The sequence below is a fragment of the Neoarius graeffei genome, chromosome 4 (genome assembly GCF_027579695.1).
Source record: "Neoarius graeffei isolate fNeoGra1 chromosome 4, fNeoGra1.pri, whole genome shotgun sequence".
NCBI lineage: Eukaryota > Metazoa > Chordata > Actinopteri > Siluriformes > Ariidae > Neoarius > Neoarius graeffei.
In genome coordinates this window covers 102090283-102110909 of record NC_083572.1, presented here as the reverse complement: position 1 = coordinate 102110909, position 20627 = coordinate 102090283, and the positions used below count along the sequence as shown (strand labels likewise).

At 44.0% G+C, this 20627-nt stretch overlaps 1 protein-coding gene across 1 annotated transcript in view; it reads right to left on the bottom strand.

The window, feature by feature from the left end:
* Nucleotides 1-20627, bottom strand: part of LOC132885424 (gastrula zinc finger protein XlCGF26.1-like) — a 52214-nt gene that overhangs the window by 23172 nt on the left and 8415 nt on the right. The window contains exon 2 of the mRNA XM_060920086.1: nt 18824-18927. The gene's annotated coding sequence lies outside the window, so the exon portion shown is untranslated. The remainder of the gene's footprint in view (nt 1-18823; nt 18928-20627) is intronic.

Sequence of the window (20627 nt, the reverse complement as noted above, 5' to 3'; positions counted from 1 at the left end):
GGCTGGAGCGTTTGACCATCGATTACTCTCACTTGGTCAAACGCATGCTGCAGAGTCTCGTCTCGCGACTGCTCTAATGGAAAATCCGCAAGGGATTCCCCAACAGCGAGAGGAGGGGCCGGCGGCTCCTCACTCTGACGCAGAGATGACGTCGACGGCTCTGTGACAGCTGCTCCCACCAAAGCGACACCGGGACCTCCCCCTGTTAAACTATGGCAGGACCCACTCTTCACTAAGTGTGTCATTAAATCCCGAAATCCCAGCCAATCAGTCCCCAAAATTATAGAGTGGGTAAGGCGAGGATTAACTGCCGCCTTCACTATAAAATTTTTCCCCTCGAAAAAGAATGTGGACTGACACTAAAGGGTAGTTGTGAACATCCCCGCGCGCGCGCACACACACACACACACACACACACACACAAAACACCTTCAACCAATTGTGCTCCCCCCAATGCCTCGTCTTGCACCAGGCTTTGGTAGATTGAGGTCTGATTACAGCCAGAATCCACCAACGCCTGATATGTATCCCCTTGGATACTCACCGGTATGCGATACGCTCCGGCCCAATCGAGGGCGGCTCCTGGCACGTCGGGGATCCAAACCACCGTGCCCACCTCCATTACCGAGCACTGCTGTTGGAGGTGGCCCAGCTCCCCGCAGCGCCAGCAAACCGGCCCGGGCTTCCTCTCTGCACTGGTGCTCTGGGGCTCACTCACCTGGAGGGGGGGGAAGAGAGACACAGAAGAGAGAAACGGGAGGGCACCGTGGGTGCAGCGGCCGGCTGGGGTGGTGCCGGCCCCCGTCTCCGCGGTGGGGGAATGGGGCGGGGGGGGGGGGGGGGGGGAGAGAGAGGGGGGGAGGTCGTCTGCTGTCCTGCCATCGGGACAGCTGCCAAATGGTCCACCGCCAGCTCGATTGCCTGATCCAGCGACACTGGGCGGTGGCACTGGACCAACTCTGTGGTTCCTGCTGGTTAACATGCGATGAACTACTCCAGTACCACCTGATCGAGGAGTCCCTTGGCGTCGCGGTTGTCGGCCCTCAACCACTGCCAGCAGGCGTCCCGGAGTTGCTGGCCAAACGCGAATGGCCGGCCAACTTCCTCCAAGCGCAAAGCACGGAAGCACTGACGTTGTTGCTTGGGGGTGCGCCCCACCTGCTGGAGGACGGCCCAGCGAAGGTCCGCATATGCCAGCCGGCGGTCGGCGGTTGAGCTCTAGCGTGGCCAGCTGCGCCTCTCCCGTTAGCAGGGGGAGGAGGCGCGCCGTGCGCTGTTCCACCGGCCACCCCGAGGTCTCTGCTACGTGCTCAAAGAGCGTGAGGAAGGCCTCGGGGTCGTCCTGCGGGCCCATCTTCATGAGGGTGAGGGGAAGGGTCCGCGGCGGTGGAGATGGTGGACCCTGCCAACGCGAGGAGGTGCCAGAACGCCCGATGATCTTCCTGTTGCGCCAGCACCAGGGCCTTGAACCGTTGTTCTTGCTCCTTTCGGAGGGCAAGCAGCGCCTGGTGCTGACTCTGTTGGGCCATGGTGAGGGCGTGGATCAGGTCTGCGAAGGGGGAGGACTCCATGGGGCTGTTCTCTTCTGTGCTCATCCCAGGTTTCAGCACCACTGTAACAGTTCGTGTAGGTGGGTGGAGCACAGAAGGACGGCAGGCCAGAACTGAGTTCACAATACTCTTTTTATTTAGCTTTTCAGCTTCTATATTTACTCTGCTCTCGCTCTCTCTCCCTAAATAGGGCGCGGTCACTGGGGAAGACACACAAACACATTAACGTCAGGTGTAGGGATTCTGCCACTTACCTTCCCTGACTCCGCCCTCCAGTCACAGACCGATGCTTGGCCACGCCCCCGCTGCCACAGTCCATTTCATGTAAGCCAAGAAGGCCAAGATAAAGCTCATCACGAGCATGACATAGGCTACCTTTTAAAATAAGGGGTCGGAAGGCGAATCGGGAAGGCTGCGTTATTTTTAATTAGCCTAACAGGCCTACTTGCAGTCCGGGTATATGCGCAATGGCAGGCCTGTGTACACGCTTCTCCGTCTCACTCTCTCTGTGTGTGTGGGTGTGCGCGCGTTGGGGTGCCAATAAAAAATGAAGTTATCTATTTCTCAAGTCTCACCCCCCAGTTTTTTTTCCTTTGGGCTAAATATATCATGCTGTGAAATATTAGCTAAATTTATTGATGTTTAGAGGTGGCACAAATCCCTGAAATTTGGAATTATTGTGTGATTTTGGCTAATGACTTGTTTCAAACAAAAACTTGGATAGCATGTAAGGAAATCATATGAAGCTACTAATTTGCAGAGATGAAAACTTTATTAAAACAGTATTGAACACTTAAATACATAGAAGCAATAAAAGGACCAAACATCTTTTTTTTAAAGAGTACTCTTCTTCACTGTTGGATGTTGTTTTCGATGGTACTCAACAATTTGTAAAAGATACTGTTTTTGATCCTCATGAATGGTGATGCCATCATTGAACTGCTGAACAAGAGCTACACCTCTTTCAGCTGAATCGTTGACAACTTTCAGTCCACCAATAATGGCCCTTTTCCACTACCCTTTTTCAGCTCACTTTAGCTCGCTTCAGCCCGACACGGCTCGCGTTTCGACTACCAAAGAACAGCACGACTCAGCTCGCTTCAGCCCTGCTTAGCCCCTAAAACTCGCACCGTTTTGGAGTGGGGCTGAAGCGAGCCAAACTGAGCCAAGTGAGGCTGGGGGCGTGAGCAGACACTCCCCTGTGCACTGATTGGTGAGGAGGAGTGTCCTCACATGCCCACACATGCCCCGCGAGCACGCTGGGATCTGTAAACACCGTAAACCCGGAAGAAGAAGCATTACGAGAATTTCTGAAGCCTTATGCGCCTCGCCTCATCTATACGCTCTTGCCAGTATCTGTTGGCGTTGTCGGTGACTACAAGCCACAGAACCAAGACCAGAAACACTAACGACTCCATGTCCTCCATGTTTATTGTTTACTATTCGGGTCGTGAGACTACCGCTTAAAAGGTCACTGATGTCACTGTTTGCGCTGCTTAACGACATCACGTGACATCCACCCACTTTCGCTAACTCCACCCAATGTGTCCACCCACTTCCAGACAGCACGGTTCAGCGCGGTTGTAGTCGAAATGCAACTCCAACAGCCCCGCTCAGCTCGACTCAGCACGGCACGGCTCAGCCCGACTCAGCCGCGTTTGTAGTGGAAAAGCGGCATTAGTCTCTTTCCTTCCTGGTAATCTTCATCTTCTGGCCATTCCTCCGGGGCTTTTCCTAAGAAGCCTGTTGGAATGTGAAGGCTTGTGAACAAAGTGTGGGTGTGCTTTGTAATGAAGCTTGAGATGCTCAAGGTCTTGATATTTTCTAAATCTACATCTTTTAATAGCTTTATTAAAAACGAACATAAATGTCCGAAAATTATACAACAGTAGGATTTTCAGAGGCTTTGTGCCACCTCTAAATATTGTTGCATCTTATTCTAAATTTATATTTCATTTTCTTGCTATTAAAGGAAAATAATTAGAGGGTGAGACTTTAAAAAAAATGCAAAAATGAATTTTCCCCATTGTTATGATTGGCACCCTAGCGCGCATGAATGAGAAGAAAGAGCACTATGAATGAACGGAATGATACGCAACGGAATTTTTTTTTCAAAATCGCGAGTCTGACTGTGTGGCGATAGGACTCTATTGTGTGGTGCTGCGCCACACAATGGTCTATGTATGGGAAACCCTGGGCTTGACTAAACATATGTTTTCAGCCTCAACTTAAATGCTGAGACGGTGTCTGATTCCTGAACGCTATTTGGAAGTCTGTACTATAACTAGGACTTTGTGAGAAAAGGCCCTGCGCCTGATGTTGCCTTCAGTATAGTGTGTCAAGGATTCTTTGAGGTCACACGCCGAGTCAGAAGTCGACTGCGAGATCAGGTGAAGGGATAGAGGCGATGCATGCAGGGCTCTACACTAACTTTTTTTTCAGGAGCACACGTGCTCCTAAGTTAAAAATTTTAGGAGCACAGGGAAAAAAATAGGGGCACAAGCAGGTTTTCATTTTAAAAGGTTTACTGCAGTGCAAACCTTAGACACACCAACACATAAAACGCAAGATTCAACTGAGAATGAATGAATGAACAAACAAATGAATAACGAACAACTGAATCAGGGATGAGAGTGCATGTTGAGAAAAAAAATCTGAAAAGTAGCGGGGGGGGGGGGCAGGCCACCAGTGAGGTCCAGGGGCAACGTCTCGGTGAGGGACCAGGGGGCGAAGCTGATGGATTTTGGCGATTTAAACACCCAAAACCCATTAATTTTAGCAATGAAATATATGTATTTTTCTCAAAGTTGATATCCCAATTCAACATGCCATCAACTGAAACTTTTGTATCATGACAAGTGTTCTTAAATATCATATCCCACCTTGTTTGACTTTTTCAGCATGTTCAGTGCAACCTTTTAGGTTTTGGAACAATAGACCCATAAATCAGGGATGAGAATGAAAAATATTTTAAAAGTCTGAAAAAACCGGGGCAGGGCCCATGGGGCTAATGATTTTTGGCTATTTTTTTTTTTTAACCCCAAAACCATTAAAGTTTATCAGCAAAAATTTGCAATTTATTTGGAAATAAATTCCCCTTCTTGGTGGACTCCCAGGTGAAAATGATTAATATGGTACAAGAGACTTGTTTTTAATCAATTCACATTTGATGATATCAAAAAAAAAAAAAAAAATCAATGAACCTTTTAATATAAACAAGCTCTACAGTATTATATTTCTGCATTTTAGCTATTCATGTCTTTGAATACTCTAATCCTTTAAACTGAAGTGCAAACCAGAAAAAAGTTCTATCATATAATTCTCTTAAGCTTTCTTCTGATGTTATTATGGTAGCAGGAGGTCTTGCATATTAAGCAGGCAACATTCAACATCACTTATCACTTCCCTTTCAACTGTTGTGTGTACTAACTAGGATTTATCTGGACAGGATGTTGTGTAATGTAATACAGATACCATATGGTCAATCTGAAGATCGAGATGGTGATTTTGAATTAAAGAACAGGCATGTACAATGGGCATTACATATTGGAATTGTTTTTTAAATCAAAAACTATAAGTTCATCTCGGCCTAAAAAATTTGGGCAGACGCTCCTGCGCGGCACATGCCAGCAATTCCCCCCCCCATGAAATGAGCAATAAGTAGGAGAGTTATACATGCTATCATATTTATATTTCTGATGAAATTTTAAAGTATGATACTATGATTCTCCCCAACATGCTACATTAGATAAGCTAACCCCATTTATAAAGAGATACACACTTGTATATGACATGTAATTGATATATATTTTTTGGGGCGCGCGCTCTCTCTCTGCCATGCCGATCCTGTAGGCTGCACTGACTCAATACAACTGAAAACTCCGGTCCTCGAGAAAAGAGATAAAAGCCCGCCCACACTGAAAGCTGATTGGCTTATTTTGCTGAGTAACCCAATCAAGATGCTCTTTGTCTGGCATGCGCTACATGAACAGGCACACAGTCAGTGTTGCCAGATTGGGTGGTTTTAAGTGCATTTTGGCAGGTTTTGAACATATTTTGGGCTGGAAAACGTCAGCAGTATCTGGCAACACTGCACACAGTCTCCCTCGCGCACCCCCTCGCGCGCGCATATTCTAAGATGCGTGATGCAGACCTTAAATGTTGCGCGCGCACACTCTTGCTCGCGTCTATCAATATGCAGGAGACTCCCGGAACTTCCGGGAGACTTGGGATGTCTGCGGTATAAGGTGACCACAGATCGTTAATCATACCCCCCCCCAAAAAAAAAAAAATTTCTCAACGGATTTACATCGATCTCAAAAACAATCATTTTGGTCTGAAAAAGTCGGAAATCTGCCAATTGGTGGAAAATTCTCATCCCTGCTGAATGAATGAACAACAGTCGCTAAACAGAGAGCAGAGCTCAGCAGAGCTAACATCAAGGACAGCTCCCACCCTGGCTCTGAGTTCTTTGACTTGCTGCCCTCAGGCAGGCATTACAGGTGCATCAAAGCAAGGACCAACAGACTCAAAAACAGTTTTTTCCCCACAGGCCATAACCACCTTGAACAATTAGCCTTTTTCACATTACGTCACTTGCAGGGGAACTCATATCCATTTTCAGCCTTTTGAATGGAAGAAGAGGTATACGGCGGCAACATATGTTAACAAAACTGTCATTCACAGATAAGATTGATAATAATATTGCGCATTGTTGTTTATCATTACGTATTGTTAGCGACCATTCCAGTCACCTATCTGCCTTGTTTTGGAAAGGAAGTTTACTGACTTTCTATGGTTGATACTTGTTAGCCAGCAGATTAGCATGCCGCCTCTTCTTCCATTCAAAAGGCTGGAAACGGATGTGAGGTTCTTCTGCAAGTGACGTAATGTGAAAAAGGCTAAATTACATGCACTGTCTGATGCCACTTCTGGCAGGTGCAACAATGCACCAACAAGGACCTAAAAGGACAATATTCTCACACTTACAATATGAGCTAACGTCATCAAGGACAGCTCCCACCCTGGCTCTGAGTTCTTTGACTTGCTGCCCTCAAGCAGGCGTTACAGGTGCATCAAAGCAAGGACCAACAGACTCAAAAACAGTTTTTTCCCCACAGGCCATAACCACCTTGAACAATTAGCCTTTTTCACATTACGTCACTTGCAGGGGAACTCATATCCATTTTCAGCCTTTTGAATGGAAGAAGAGGTATACGGCGGCAACATATGTTAACAAAACTGTGTCATTCACAGATAAGATTGATAATAATATTGCGCATTGTTGTTTATCATTACGTATTGTTAGCGCCCATTCCAGTCACCTATCTGCCTTGTTTTGGAAAGGAAGTTTACTGACTTTCTATGGTTGATACTTGTTAGCCAGCAGATTAGCATGCCGCCTCTTCTTCCATTCACTGTAATAAGTATTACAGTGCAATACTTATTACAGTGCAACCTCACAGAGCAACTTGTTTTTATAGCTTTTGTATATATTTCTACACTTTTACATCCATACCCAATACAATGCAATACCAAATACAGTGCAATATCCTGAGTTTTGTAGCTGAACTGAGTTTCTATAACTAACTAGAGACAATTCCCCTGTGGGAAATTGAGAGAGTGATGCAGTGCGCGTAGCAGCCGCTAGTTGCAGGAACTGAGCTATACTGTTAGTCCATGGGCCAGAGCAGAAGTCGGTACCACCAAAGGTGGCAAAATCTACCAATGATTTTTGTAATCCTCTATGTCTGAGGGATGTGTTTTGGTATGATAACCTTTTCCAAGTGGTAGCTTTGTTGTATTTTTACAAGCTTTTATACCCACACCCAGTACAGTTCGCCATACATGCCTGTGTGTAGTTATAGGTGTATGCAAGTGTGTGGGACGATGGGATATGGCTTAATCTATGTTATATCATATGTACACACCATAGGCATTTAGAAAATATAAGGATTAGATGGATAATTTGGCTTTCTATGAATTGCATAGGCCAAAATGTATCAGCCCTACACTTTTTTGCCTATATAAAATATAGGATTAGATTAAGGCAAAAGACTGAAGGAGGGTGGGTCAAATCCAAACTCTTGCTATTTCACATCTATAGAGTATAGGCTTTCAGAATATATTCTGGGTTAGATGGCTAAATACACAACATGGCTATTTTAGACCCATAAATAATAGTTGTCCATTGAAAACCAATGCATTTCAATGTAATGCAACATGCATTACAGAACTATATGTATTTGATGTGTACTGGAAGACATCAATCAAAAATGCTGAGAGGTGCAGACGTGGCTCAACAAGTAGCACTCACTGGAAGAATATTGCCGCAGGACACAATGTTGTGCAGTGGAGAAAACTTAAGTAATGCTGACAGCGAAACAGCCTTGATAAAATTCATCGTGGACCAGTGGAAACAAGCAGAGAATCGAGCAAAGCTTCGGAGCAAACAATTAATTGCAACTTGTGGAGAGACATGCTATTGTCTGAGCGAAGAAGCCTGGAATATTGTGGAAGAACTGAGATATGTTCCCATGAGGAGGCAGACACCCGTATGCTCCTTCACGCAAATCATGCCAGCCAAAATGGCTATCAAACCTTACTTATTGTAAGTGAGGATACAGATGTCATGATCCTTTGCCTTGGGTGCTGTAAGAGGATAGATGCTCTCCTCTATTAGAAGATGGGCACTCAGAATCGAACACGGTACATAAATATCAGCAACCTTGCTCAGTGCCTTGGAGATGATCTGAGTGGCGCTCTCGTAGGGATGCATGCCTTTACAGGTTGTGATAGCACAAGTGCTTTTGCAGGTTTAGGAAAATTCAGAGCTTTGAAGCTTGTCAAAGGAAGCAGGACATTCCAAGAGTCATTCAAATCATTGGGAACATCCTGGGATGTAACAGAGGAATTATACAGCAACATGGAGTCATTTGTCTGCCGGATGTATGCACCATCATCCAGCATATGTGACAATGATATGCGTGACATGCTATTCTGTGCAAAAAGAGGTCAAGTAGACTCCAGTTCACTCCCCCCTTGCAGGGACTGCTTAAAGCTGCATATACAGCATGCCAATTATCAGGCTGCAGTCTGGAGGCACTGTCTGGAAGGACAGCCCGACATACCTGAACCAAAAGGACATGGATGGACAACCAATGATGAAGGTACAAATACAAACCATGAACTAGAATTCACAATTTTGCTATATTTATTATATAAAACAGTGTCAAAATGTTACTTATTTTACAGGAATGCTGATGGTAGACTGGATGCAGGGACTGCCAGCCCCATTGGCTGTCCTGGAACTTTTGGCCTGCCAATGTGTATGGACCTGCAAACTTCCTGACTGTTCCTGTCTTTCAAACAAACTAAAATGCACAGAATTGTGTAGGTTACAAACTTGCAGCAATCAGGTGGAAGAAGTGGAGGAGAACATACATGGCAGTCTGGAATATGATGATAGTGATGAAGATTAAAAAGCTTGCAATGAACAAATAGGTTTGTGAACAGTAGAGGCTTAGTTGCGATTTTACTGTTGTGTGTTATGTTCTGCTGAAATAAAGTGGCACCATTTCCATTCTTTCACTGCAAAGTTAGTCATTGAATGCTAACTTATGTGAGTAACACTTGTAATATTCTTCTTTTGCAAATACCCCTCTGATAGACACCTCTTGACCTAGACCTTTTGTCTGAGTCCTTATGTTCAAACATTTGATCACATGCATCTATAAATACCACTGAAGCAAAGTTGAGTCATTTTTGTAGCCAAGGTATTATGGTCACTATGAAAGTCAAATATGCCTATTCGCCATTTAATCTATATATTTTCTGAAAGCCTAGACTCTATAGATGTCAAAAAACATAACTTTGGACTTGATGCATCCTTTTCCATCATTAGTTATATAAATGTACTTAGCATTACATTGAAATACATTGATTTTCAATAGACAGCTATGGGTTTCGGGTCTAAAATAACCGTGTAATGTGTATTAAGCTATCTCAGCCATATATTTTCTAAAAGGTCTATATATACACTATTCAAAAAAAGTAGGGGATATTGGATTTACAAGTAGAATGAAATGCAGATCATGAGGTCAGGAAGGAAACAAATGACAGAAAAACATTAAGGAAACATTTGTCAATTTATTCGAAACCCTGTGTACAGTCAGTAAAGGACAGATTCTCCAGAATAAGGGTCAACACAAACACAGGGTCACACAGCAAATTTACCACCATTTTGAAACCGAGTCAGTAGCGGGAAAAACCCCCTCGGCGTGGCATACTCCTAACGAGACGTCCCAGGTCATTTTGGGGAATGTTATTCCATTCCTGTTGCAATGCTGCAGCAAGTTCTTGGACATTGGCAGGAGGTTGTTGACGTTGGCGTAGCCGCTATCCAAGCATGTCCCAAACATGCTCGATGGGGGAAAGGTCCGGACTGAGTGCTGGCCATGGTAATCTGGTGATATTCTGCTGCTGGAGGTAATCTGTAACGATCCTGGCCCTATGACATCTGGCATTGTCATCTTGGAAAATGAAACGGTGGCCATAACGACGTGCAAACGGCACAACATGGGGTGCCAAGATGTTGTCCCGGTAGTACTGCCCTGCGACACGTCCAGCAACAACATGCAAGTCTGTTCTGCCAGCAGCAGTGATGCCTCCCCACACCATTACAGAGCCACCCCCATACGGATCATGTCTAATGACGTTAACGTCATGGAAACGTTCGTTACGTCGGTGCCAAACCCTCCTGCGTCTGTCCAGGAAGTCCACAGTGAACCTCGACTCATCTGAGAACATTACGTGGTTCCATCAGCGATTATCCCAGGGTTGATGACGACGACACCATTGGAGTCTGGCCCTAATGTGACAATCCCTCAAACAGGGAATGACACGAGGACGTCAGGCGTGTAAGTAAAATCTGTGCAGTCGATTCCTGATGGTCTGGCCACTCACTACCAAGCCAGTATCCCTTCGAAGTTGAGACCTTATCTGATTTGCTATTACCATACGATTTCTCAAGGCAATAGTGCGGATGAATCTGTCCTGAGCCTGAGTTGTTGCCCTTGGTCGACCGGATCGTGGTCTATCCTGAACAGACCCTGTAGCACGATGTCTGGACCATAATCTGCTGATGACAGACTGGGAAACATTCAATGCTCTTGCCACAACGACCTGTCTTGTGCCAACCTGTAGCATGCCAAGGGCACGTAACCTCTCATCCTGTGTTAGACGGCGCATGGTCTCTGTTTAATTAACGACTTCAACCACTGATAATCCGATGCTTTCTCTTCAAAATCTTCCTTTGGAGTGGCTCTAACCTTCCAATTCAGAGTCATGCAAATTTGTGGCACGACCCCCTTGATCATCAGTAGCGTCCCGTGCTGATCATGAGAGTGTCATTGATGTGTTTGGATGATGAATTTCTTTGGAAATGCTTCCTCAGTAAGGAACTATACAACATGCTTTCGTATCCCTTTGCATATGTGAAAATTTGGATCTCAAAATAAAATATCCCCTACTTTTTTTGAATAGTATACTATATACTCTGGATGTGATATAATGTGTATTGAGACACCTCCCAACTTCCTACATTCCTCTATACCTTAGTTCTGTAATGTACTTTGCGTTACATTGAAATACATTGGACAGCTAGGAGTTTCGGGCCTAAAATAGCAGTGTAATGTATATTAACCTATCTTACCCATATATTTTCTGAAAGCCCATAATCTCCAGATGTGCTATAGCAATTATTTGGATTTGACCCACCCTTCTTCAGTCTTCTGCCTCAATCTAACCCTATATTATATTGAGGTTTTTCACCTGACGTCACAGGGTCACGTGACGCCCCGGTGTCCGCCACTTTGAAGGTCAAGCTAGCTAATGTCAACATCATCATAGCTGGTACGTTACTATAGCAATGTTTACGTTCAGTCATTTGGATGACTGTTAAAACCTTTCAGTCTCAAGTTTTTCCTTTACTGTATTTACTAGTTTACTGTAATTATGATCCGGCAGCTATTTACACCAGATCCAGTGTAAATAGCTGCCGGAGCGCGCTCCGGCTTGCTCCCCCTCAAATTAAGCAGCGCGCTCCGGCTTGCTCCCGGAGTGCTCCAGCCGAGGTTCCGGAGCGCGCTCCGGCTTGCTCCCGGAGTGCTCCGGCTGAGGTTCCGGAGCGCGCTCCGGCTTGCTCCCCCTCAAATTAAGCAGCGCGCTCCGGCTTGCTCCCGGAGCACTCTGGGAGCAAGCCGGAGCGCGCTCCGGCAGCCATTTACACTGGATCTGGTGTAAATAGCTGCCGGATCATAATTACAGTAAACTAGTAAATCCAGTAAAGGAAAAACTTGAGACTGAAAGGTTTTAACAGTCATCCAAATGACTGAACGTAAACATTGCTACAGTAACATACTAGGGTTTTTGACATTAGCTAGTGCTAACAGCTAGTACACTGCTCCAACACAAACACCGACCCTAATAATACAGTTCTTGGTCATTACCTGGTAACAGCAAATTTATAACGGGCCATGTCTCAACAGACTAAGAAGTTATTTCAATGACATTTAATAACATTTTGTTTATCCTGAGGACCGAAAGTAAATGAAAATGTGAACAAACCTTAGCTGTAATAAGATGGCGACCACCGGCTCCAGGGACGACCCGCTGATGTAGGCATGTTACCCAGCCTGACAAAATATTTGTAGGTATCCAAACTCTTATATGCTTTCAGATCAATATTCGTGTATGGTGATGGGTTTTTAACGACATAGGTATACAGATCATGTGGGCCGAAGTCAGGTAAAAGACGAGGGCTTCGTGTACTTCCGTACGTCAGTGAACAATCCTGGTGGAAGCAGGTAAACTTTGTTCTCTAAGCCTGCTAACCTCAATTTTTGCAAATACCTCTCCCTCTGCTCGCCCTGTAAATGCCATACGTCGCTGGATAGTGAAGGTGTTTTCTGCATCTCGCTCCTTTTTCTTTTATGTTTTTCGTTTGTCGCCTTCCTCGCATTCAAACTGATTCGAGCCATGACGTCCAAAATGGCAGCCTCACATGACTTGGTCACGTGGGTGAAAAACCTCAATTGGTGAAAAAGTGTACGACGGATACATTGTGGCCTCTGAAATTCATGGGAAGCTAAATTATCCATCCAAACTGTATATTTTCTAAATGTCTATGGTGTCTACATGTGATATAACATTGATAAACACATATTCCATCCTCCCACACACTTGCATACACCTATACCTACACATAGGCATGTATTGCGAACTGTACTGGGTATGGTTATAAAAGCCAGTAAAAATATAAGAAAGCCACCACTTAGAGAGGATTATCATGCCAAATAATGTCCCTCAGGGATGGAGGATTACAAAAATCATTGGTAGATTTTGCCACCTCAGGTGGTACCGATATGTGATTTTTTGGGTCCTGGCCCATGGACTGTGTGTGAATGTGTGACTTGCCATGAGGCTACAAGCCTGTGTGTCTCTGAGAGGGAGCAGCCCCTCCCTCCTGTGTGTGTGTGTGTGTGTGTGTGTGAGTGAGTGAGTGAGTGAGCATCCCCTCCCCCACCCGCTGAGCGCAGAGTGTCACACAGAAAGTGAAGGATTTTCTCAGAGTGCTCCCTCCAAACAACGGGGATTTACACGAAATCGGAAGGAGATATTCACAAAATTCTTTCACATTGAGCGCTACAAGGCTCTGATGAACACATTGATGTAATTTTCTTGTCTCTAGTGTAAAAAATGATATTAGGTAGGCTATCCAGCGCTGGATTTACATACTTTGCAGTTTAACGTTTGATACATTTTAGAATGTTAAACTCATCGCGTCTGTGCTCAGTGCTTTCCTAAACTGTCGGCCGCAAGAAGCCCTCGCACGAATGCGCGGTTTTTTTTCATCGTTCGCATGCCGAAAAATTCGCTCGCAAATGCGAGTGAAATGTGCGCACTGTAGAGCCCTGGATGCATGTCAAATTTACCACCCCAATCTCCTGAAACCATGGAGAGAGGTAGTTCCTGTGGCTCTGGTGTTGGTGGTGCCTAAGAGGGAGGAGCTGGGACTGGAGGCAAGTCTAAGAAGTGTGACCCAATTCACCCTGGTTCTCTGCGGAGACCACCTCTCACCATCCCAAAGAGCACAGGTTGTCAAACTGCAGGAGGAATTCTGTGATGTGTTTTTGCCCTTGCCTGATTATACTAATCTCATAAAAGTACCACATTGAGACTCCTCTAGGGTGGTGGTGCAGAGCCACTTGTATGAGCTCCCCCCCCAAAAAAAAAAAAAAGTGGTTCAGGATGATCAAGGCTATGGTTGATATAGGGTAACTGAGGAGGAGTCGCACAGTGACTGGAGCAGTTCAGTGGTTTTGGTCCCCAAAATAAACAGGTCAGTCTTGTTCTGTATAGATTTTCTAAAACTCAACATGGTGTTTAAATTTGATACATATCCGATGCCTTGCATTGATGAACTTCTCGATCAGTGAGGCGCTGCTCACTTTTATTCAGCACTAGATTTGACTAAAGGATACTGGCAGATACCCTCGACACCATTATCCCAAGGAAAAAAAAAAAAAAAGCCTTTTCCACTCCATTTGGGTTACACCAGTTTGTCACCTTTCCATTGGAGTTGTATGGAGCCCCAGCGACACTGCAGCATCTCGTGGACAGACTCTTACAATCATGATTGGCAACCACATTTACAATATAACTAACGTCTGTCCTGAGATCACAGAGACATGCGGGACTCACAGCAAACCCAAAGAAGAAGTGTGCAATTGGGTGGGTGGAAGTATGGTATCCGGGCTTCCACTTGGGTCACGGGCAGGTGTGTCCCCAATTTGATAAGACTGCAGTAGTCTTGGGCAGACCACAATCAAAGACCAAAAATGGGCTGAGGCAGTTCCTGGAGACTGGCTGGATATTACAGGAGGTTTGTACTTAATTTTTCAGACATCACCAGCCTGATGACTGAGGTCACTAAAAATGGGACACCAGATCTAGTCCAGTGGACAAAGCTGTGTGAACAGGATTTTTCCCAGGTTAAAGCAGTTTTATGTGGGGGCCTGCTGTTGCATGCTCCTGGCTTTTCTTTCCATTTTGTCTGGCAGACTGATGTGTCAGACAGCTGGACTGGGGGCACTTTTGTCTCAGGCAGTGAAGGGGGAAGAATGCCCCATACTGTACATCAGCTGCAAGCTCTTGGTGCAAGAGACAAAAGTACAGCATGATCAAGAAAGTGTCTTTTGCCATCAAATGGGTGGTCCTCACTCACTACTTGCTGGGATGCCCTTTCCTTCTCTGTTCCAACCACACCCTGCTCCATCACATAAAGGATGCTGACGCACGATCACTAGTTGGTGTCTAACTCTTCAGTCCTTTAAGTTTGGGGTGGTCCACAAGCCAGGGGCACAGATACTGGTGGCAGGTTACCTCTTCCACCCTGAAGAGTCAACTGCAGGCTGGACAGCTCCCCAGCCCGAGTCGTGTGGTGGAGTTTTGTAGCAGCAGGGGTGTGGTCGAGCATCAGTTGTGGGTAGCGAGGAGTCAGGTAGAACCAGCAGGAAACAAATTTGATTACCACTTGATTACTGCTAATTTCCTTTTGTGCATTTTGCATGTTCTTTCAGAGGGAGAAGCCAGTAATCAGAAAGAGAGCTGAGTTAACCAGTGCTGAGTGTGTGAGTGTGCTAAAAGTAGTGTTGTAGTCGAGTCACTAAACCTTGAATCCAAGTCCAGTCTCGAGTCCCCAGGGTTCAAGTCCAAGTCATTAAAGAAAATTTCGAGTCGAGTCTAACCACACCATTTGACAGTGGCTGTTTCAGCGCCATTAATGTTAGTTTGTTCCTGAACATGACGCATGAACAGGTGAATGTGCATTCTCTGTCAGGGAGTGCGAAGTATTCTGTCAGAGATAGCTGAAAGACAGATGCAAGTGCAGAAGGTGTGTTTATTAATACAAGTGAAGACAGGTAAACAATCCAAAATGGCAAGCAAAAAGCATAAAATGGTGAAACAGGCAATACATCAAGTAAGCCACAAACAGGCTATTTTAGACTAGGCAGAATGAAAGACAAAAAACAGGAAACCAAACAAGGAAATAAGGCTCGGTAATGTGTCAGCAACGCAACTCAATACTTCCTAAAATAAGTACGTTTTCACAGTCTTTATATAGCCGTGCAGGTGCGAGTCGTTTATGGTGTGCGCGAGAGTCAACTTGGCGTCCGCGCTGTCCAGAGCACACCCGAGAGTAGAGCTGTGCAATATATCGTATTTTTATCACGATATCGATATTGGTGTCAAACGATATCAAAATTCATAATATCGATATGAAACGATTTTTTGTCATTTGTCGAAAGGGACGTGCACAATATTTCTACAATGGCAATAAAACAACAATAACATTGACGTGACAGTAAGGTAAAACGAACCCTTCTGTCCCCTAAGGCACACCGTAGCCTTGCATACGTCATCCATTCTACTCCCGCGATATCTCCGCAACAGTAAAAAATCAGTTCTTCTGTTTTCATACGTGTCGGGTGATTTGATATATTGATTTGTTAATATGTTGTTTGATTTGCTTACTAATAGTTATAATAATACAATTAACATATATTTACGTCATATTTTTGGATGTGGGACTGGGTAATGTAAAAATGGCATCTACGGAAGAAAACAAGCACAATATTAGCACATATCCAGCTTGCTAGATGTGTTAAACCGTGTGGATTTAAGTGGAATAATTGCGAGTCGTCCTGTGGTCAAGGCAGCGTTTTAAGGTAAGGCAATTTGGTTATTAATGTTGCCCGCCGCGGCATGTTGGGTTCATTTGATTTTGACTTGTGCATCTGCAGCTAGCATCATGCTTTGAAGTAGGTTCTGCTAAGGACGGGTTTATTGCGCGATGTAGACGGACTCAGATGTAATTACATTGTTTTTAAAATTCCGTGCGCTTAAAACGGTGTCCCCCTGCTAATCATGTAGCCCTAATCATGTGTTGCTTTTACTTTTCCTAATGGCGAGTGAAATATCTCTGCAAATGGTATTTCAATGCTGACATGCCAAAAAGATAGCGGAGTCCACTTTTGGAAGATGAAGGAAGAGAAGCCTGATGCTTGAAAATAGATCGCTTAATCCACAACGCATATCTGTATTTGAGACATAACCTGCAACTAGTGGGGATGTTTTGGAATGACTGTGCATAGGGTGTTTTTGGCCACAGAACACTAACCCACAGTAGTAGGAGGACTACTGGGTTCGTGGATTTTGTCTGTTGACTGAGCGACGCATGGTGTTTGCCTTGTGCCATTTCACGTAGCATCTAGCCGCAGTGCCACCTACACTTTCAGGGAATGTTTACATGCCGCTGAGCTATTTTCATGTATGTTAATTCTTCAGGACTTGTCTCTATATTGTGCGTGTTCACACACGGACTGGCCATCGGGAGTAGTGGGAGTTTTCCCGGTGGTTCAGTGTGGGCTGGCGGAGAAAAAAACAAAACAGTTGCGCGCTGGCCTTTAATATGATAAGCAATGTTAACAGTTTCTTTAAGAAACTGTTAACATTGTTTATTACAGTTGCACGCTGGCCTTTAATATGATAAGCAATGTTAACAGTTTCTTAAAGAAACTGTTAACATTGCTTATCATATTAAAGGCCAGCACGCAACTTTTTTTTTTTTTTTCTCCGCCGGCCCACAAACTCCCGCTACTCCCAATGGCCAGTCCGTGTGTGTGCGTGTTTAATGTTGGTGTCTTAACAACACACAAGCTTACGTTGTAGTGTGTGTGTGTGTGTGTGTGTGTGTGTGTGTGTGTGTGTGTGAGAGAGAGATTTTATCCTTGGCTGGCTACGAGCCAGTGTGGACGTTACGCAGTAATCACTGGTAATACCGGCGCTGGCTCCATCCTCTGTGATCGGAAATGTTGAGTGAGGAGAACGTGAGCCTTGTGCAGGCGATAGGACCTATGCAAAGTACGCGCTTGCACAGTAAATAGTTTAAGTAAAAGGCGTTTCAGGGTACAACGGGAAGGGTTGACAGGTAGCCTATGAGGCCTGTACTATAAAAATGTGGCCCGGTGCCTCAGGTGTTGATGATCAGGGCTTTAAAAAAAGGTGTATAAATATCGTTTTAAAAATCGCGATATCGATATTTACTGAAAAAATCGTGATATTGATTTTTTCCAATATCGAGCAGCCCTACCCGAGAGTCTATCTTATGCATGCACCAAGGCACACAGGTGTGACGCTCTTGCACAAAATTTGTCCAAAAATTAATGTAGATATAAATCTCTTATGCCAAATTATGGCATGTTACAAAAAAAAGAAAATCCAAGTCCTCATCTCCAATTTATGAGTCTGAACACAGTTAATGTACAAGTCCGAGTCATCAGTGCTCAAGTCCAAGTGAAGTCATGGAGTCCTGGACTCAAGTACTACAAGCCTGGCTAAAAGTAGAGAGAGAAATAAAAAGTCACTGAAAAGTGATTGCCAAGTAGAAAATAAACTGCACTTTGAGTTGTCAAGCCTGTCTCTCATTTCCTCATTCCCTAACCTGCAAGCGTGTTACAATATGGTATAAAACAGAGACTAAACTAACAAACTTCACTCTAAGCTTTTATCTTCGAAAAAAAAAATCAGACAAGGACAATACTATCCCACTGAATTAGCTACAGTAATTATGCTCACAATCTACTGAATGCATCAGCAAAAACAAATATTAAAATTTAAAAAAAACTAAACTTGCTAGGCTCAGTAAAGTTAGTTTGCTATGAGCTATTTGGAATTCTGCAAGCTATAAAAACACTGTACACGGACAAAAAAAAAAAAGAAAAAACACCATTAATAATGGCTTATTTTAGTAGTGTTGATTTGTCATTACATTTTGTACATTTATTTTCTTCTGCTTCTATCAACAACACTGGACTTCCCCATGACTCAAAACCCATCACTACCTAACATGATTTGTGAAAATTGTCACAAAAGACTATGTCTGTGAAAAACGTGGAAAAGACACTGTGGCAGCGGGGGCGTGGTCAAGCGCCGGTCTGTGACAGGAGGGCGGAGTCAGGGAAGGTGAGTGGCAGAATCACTACACCTGAGAGCAATTAACCTGCGTTTGTGTGTCTTCCCAGTGACCGCGCCCTATATAGGGAGGGAGAGCAGAGGAGCTCTTCCTGAATTAGACGCCGAGTGTGTGTGTCTGAAAAGTGCATACATAATTGTTATGCTGAAAAGTGTGGCAATAAAACGTGCTGTCAAACCTGATCTCTGTCCTGCCGTCCTCTGTGCTCCACCCACGAACACTGAACCGTTACAGACACATTCTAAGCAGTGTCAAAGATGTCCAGCGTCCAGGCCCAGGCTGCTGATAACGGTACAAAAACCAATATTAGGCTATATAATCAGTTTTGATATTCAAATATTATAACAGGTTTACATGGTCTCAGATTTTTTTCAAGATTAATACTGCTCGAAATGATTGATAAATTGTAAATGTGCAATGTAAACGTACACAATGTTGTCGGCCAAAGTTATAGTGCTGAGTAGTTGGAACATGTATTTCATGTAAACAATGCCAGTGAAAGTAAAAGGGCTGTATGGGATGGGATAATACAAGGATGACTGATTAAAAGTTTCTGTGCTGACAAAAAAAAATAATACCACCATGGAACCAGTAACTAGACATAAAAAAAAAAAAAAGCGCAATCACATTTCTGCTTGCATCCGATATCTGAACATCAAAACTGATTATAATCGCCCATTATTTTTTTCGCGGTCCGGTTTCTATCAAATTGTGCGCTCTGATTGGCTCACGAGTGGTCCGGAATCCTACGATACGGACCCTGGTTGCGGACCTTTGGCGACTTGCTCGTTCACAACAACAAACATAATAGCAATATTTTGTCAACATTTAATTTTCGCATTTCTCAGTATAATAGCATTAATTTTACAGCATGGATAGCGATAACGACAGTGTTCACAGCAAAAGTGAGTTTTACTACCCTGATAAAGAAGAAATAAAAGAAAACATTTCAGGAGAAAGATGAAAACCTGTAACAACTGTTGCTAACGCCAAGCAAATCCAGCAATTTATTGAGGAGCAAAGGGCAAAAAATACAACAGAAAAGACGACCTACAACCTCAATGTCTTTGGGAAGTTCTGTCGAAACCTAAATGAAGGTCAAAAGGTGGAAGACATACCTGGTGAAGAACTAAACATGTTGCTGTGCAGCTTTTTCATGTCCGTAACAAAGAAAAATGGCAACGTGTACGAGCCGTTCTCACGCACGTCTTTCCAGAGAAGTATCCAGCGCTATCTGAATCAGTCCAGCTCAAAACTAAATATCTTCACGGACCCCGAGTTCAACAAGTCAGGAGAAGTCCTTGTGGCCCGTAAATGGCAGTTGGTTGAAGTTTTTGCAAAGGGAAACTGCCCACAAGCAGCCAGGGCATGTTTTTGACGAGCTTGTAGCAAGTTGTTCTAAATATGGTTTCCCTTTCAGGCACCCTCACTTTGTTAGAATTTGGTAAAGAAAAAAATAAAATATATTATTTACCAGCTTAAAGGAGATATGCAGAGCCTTTAGTTTTAAATTGAGTGGATAGTATCTCCATCCTTGACTCTTGTATGCTGCATAAATGGGAATAAATTTTTTTTAAAAATTATATATACACACTTTTTTTGAGAGTTAAAATCGACCGCAAAGTTGGCATTGGAGCTGCCCCACTGAGCCAGCCAGCCCTGAGCATGTGACGTCACTGCGGTAACCGGTTTTAAGGCCGAGGCCTTTTACAGCTATAGACCAAAGTCATATAAATAAAAATTTATGTTGAAAGTAAGAAATACCGTTACCGACTTGCTCAACTAAGACTGATTTGACTTCATTGATTGTGGGTTGACTCTCATTAAAACAGGATAGGTGTTATAACTTATGCAACATACATGTACATGCATGCATTTTCACTGATAAAACGTAAAAGGCTAATTAAATAATCAGATGAACTGAGACAAATCACATTCTGAAGCAAATTAAATAATCTTATACTGGTAACTTCAACACACAA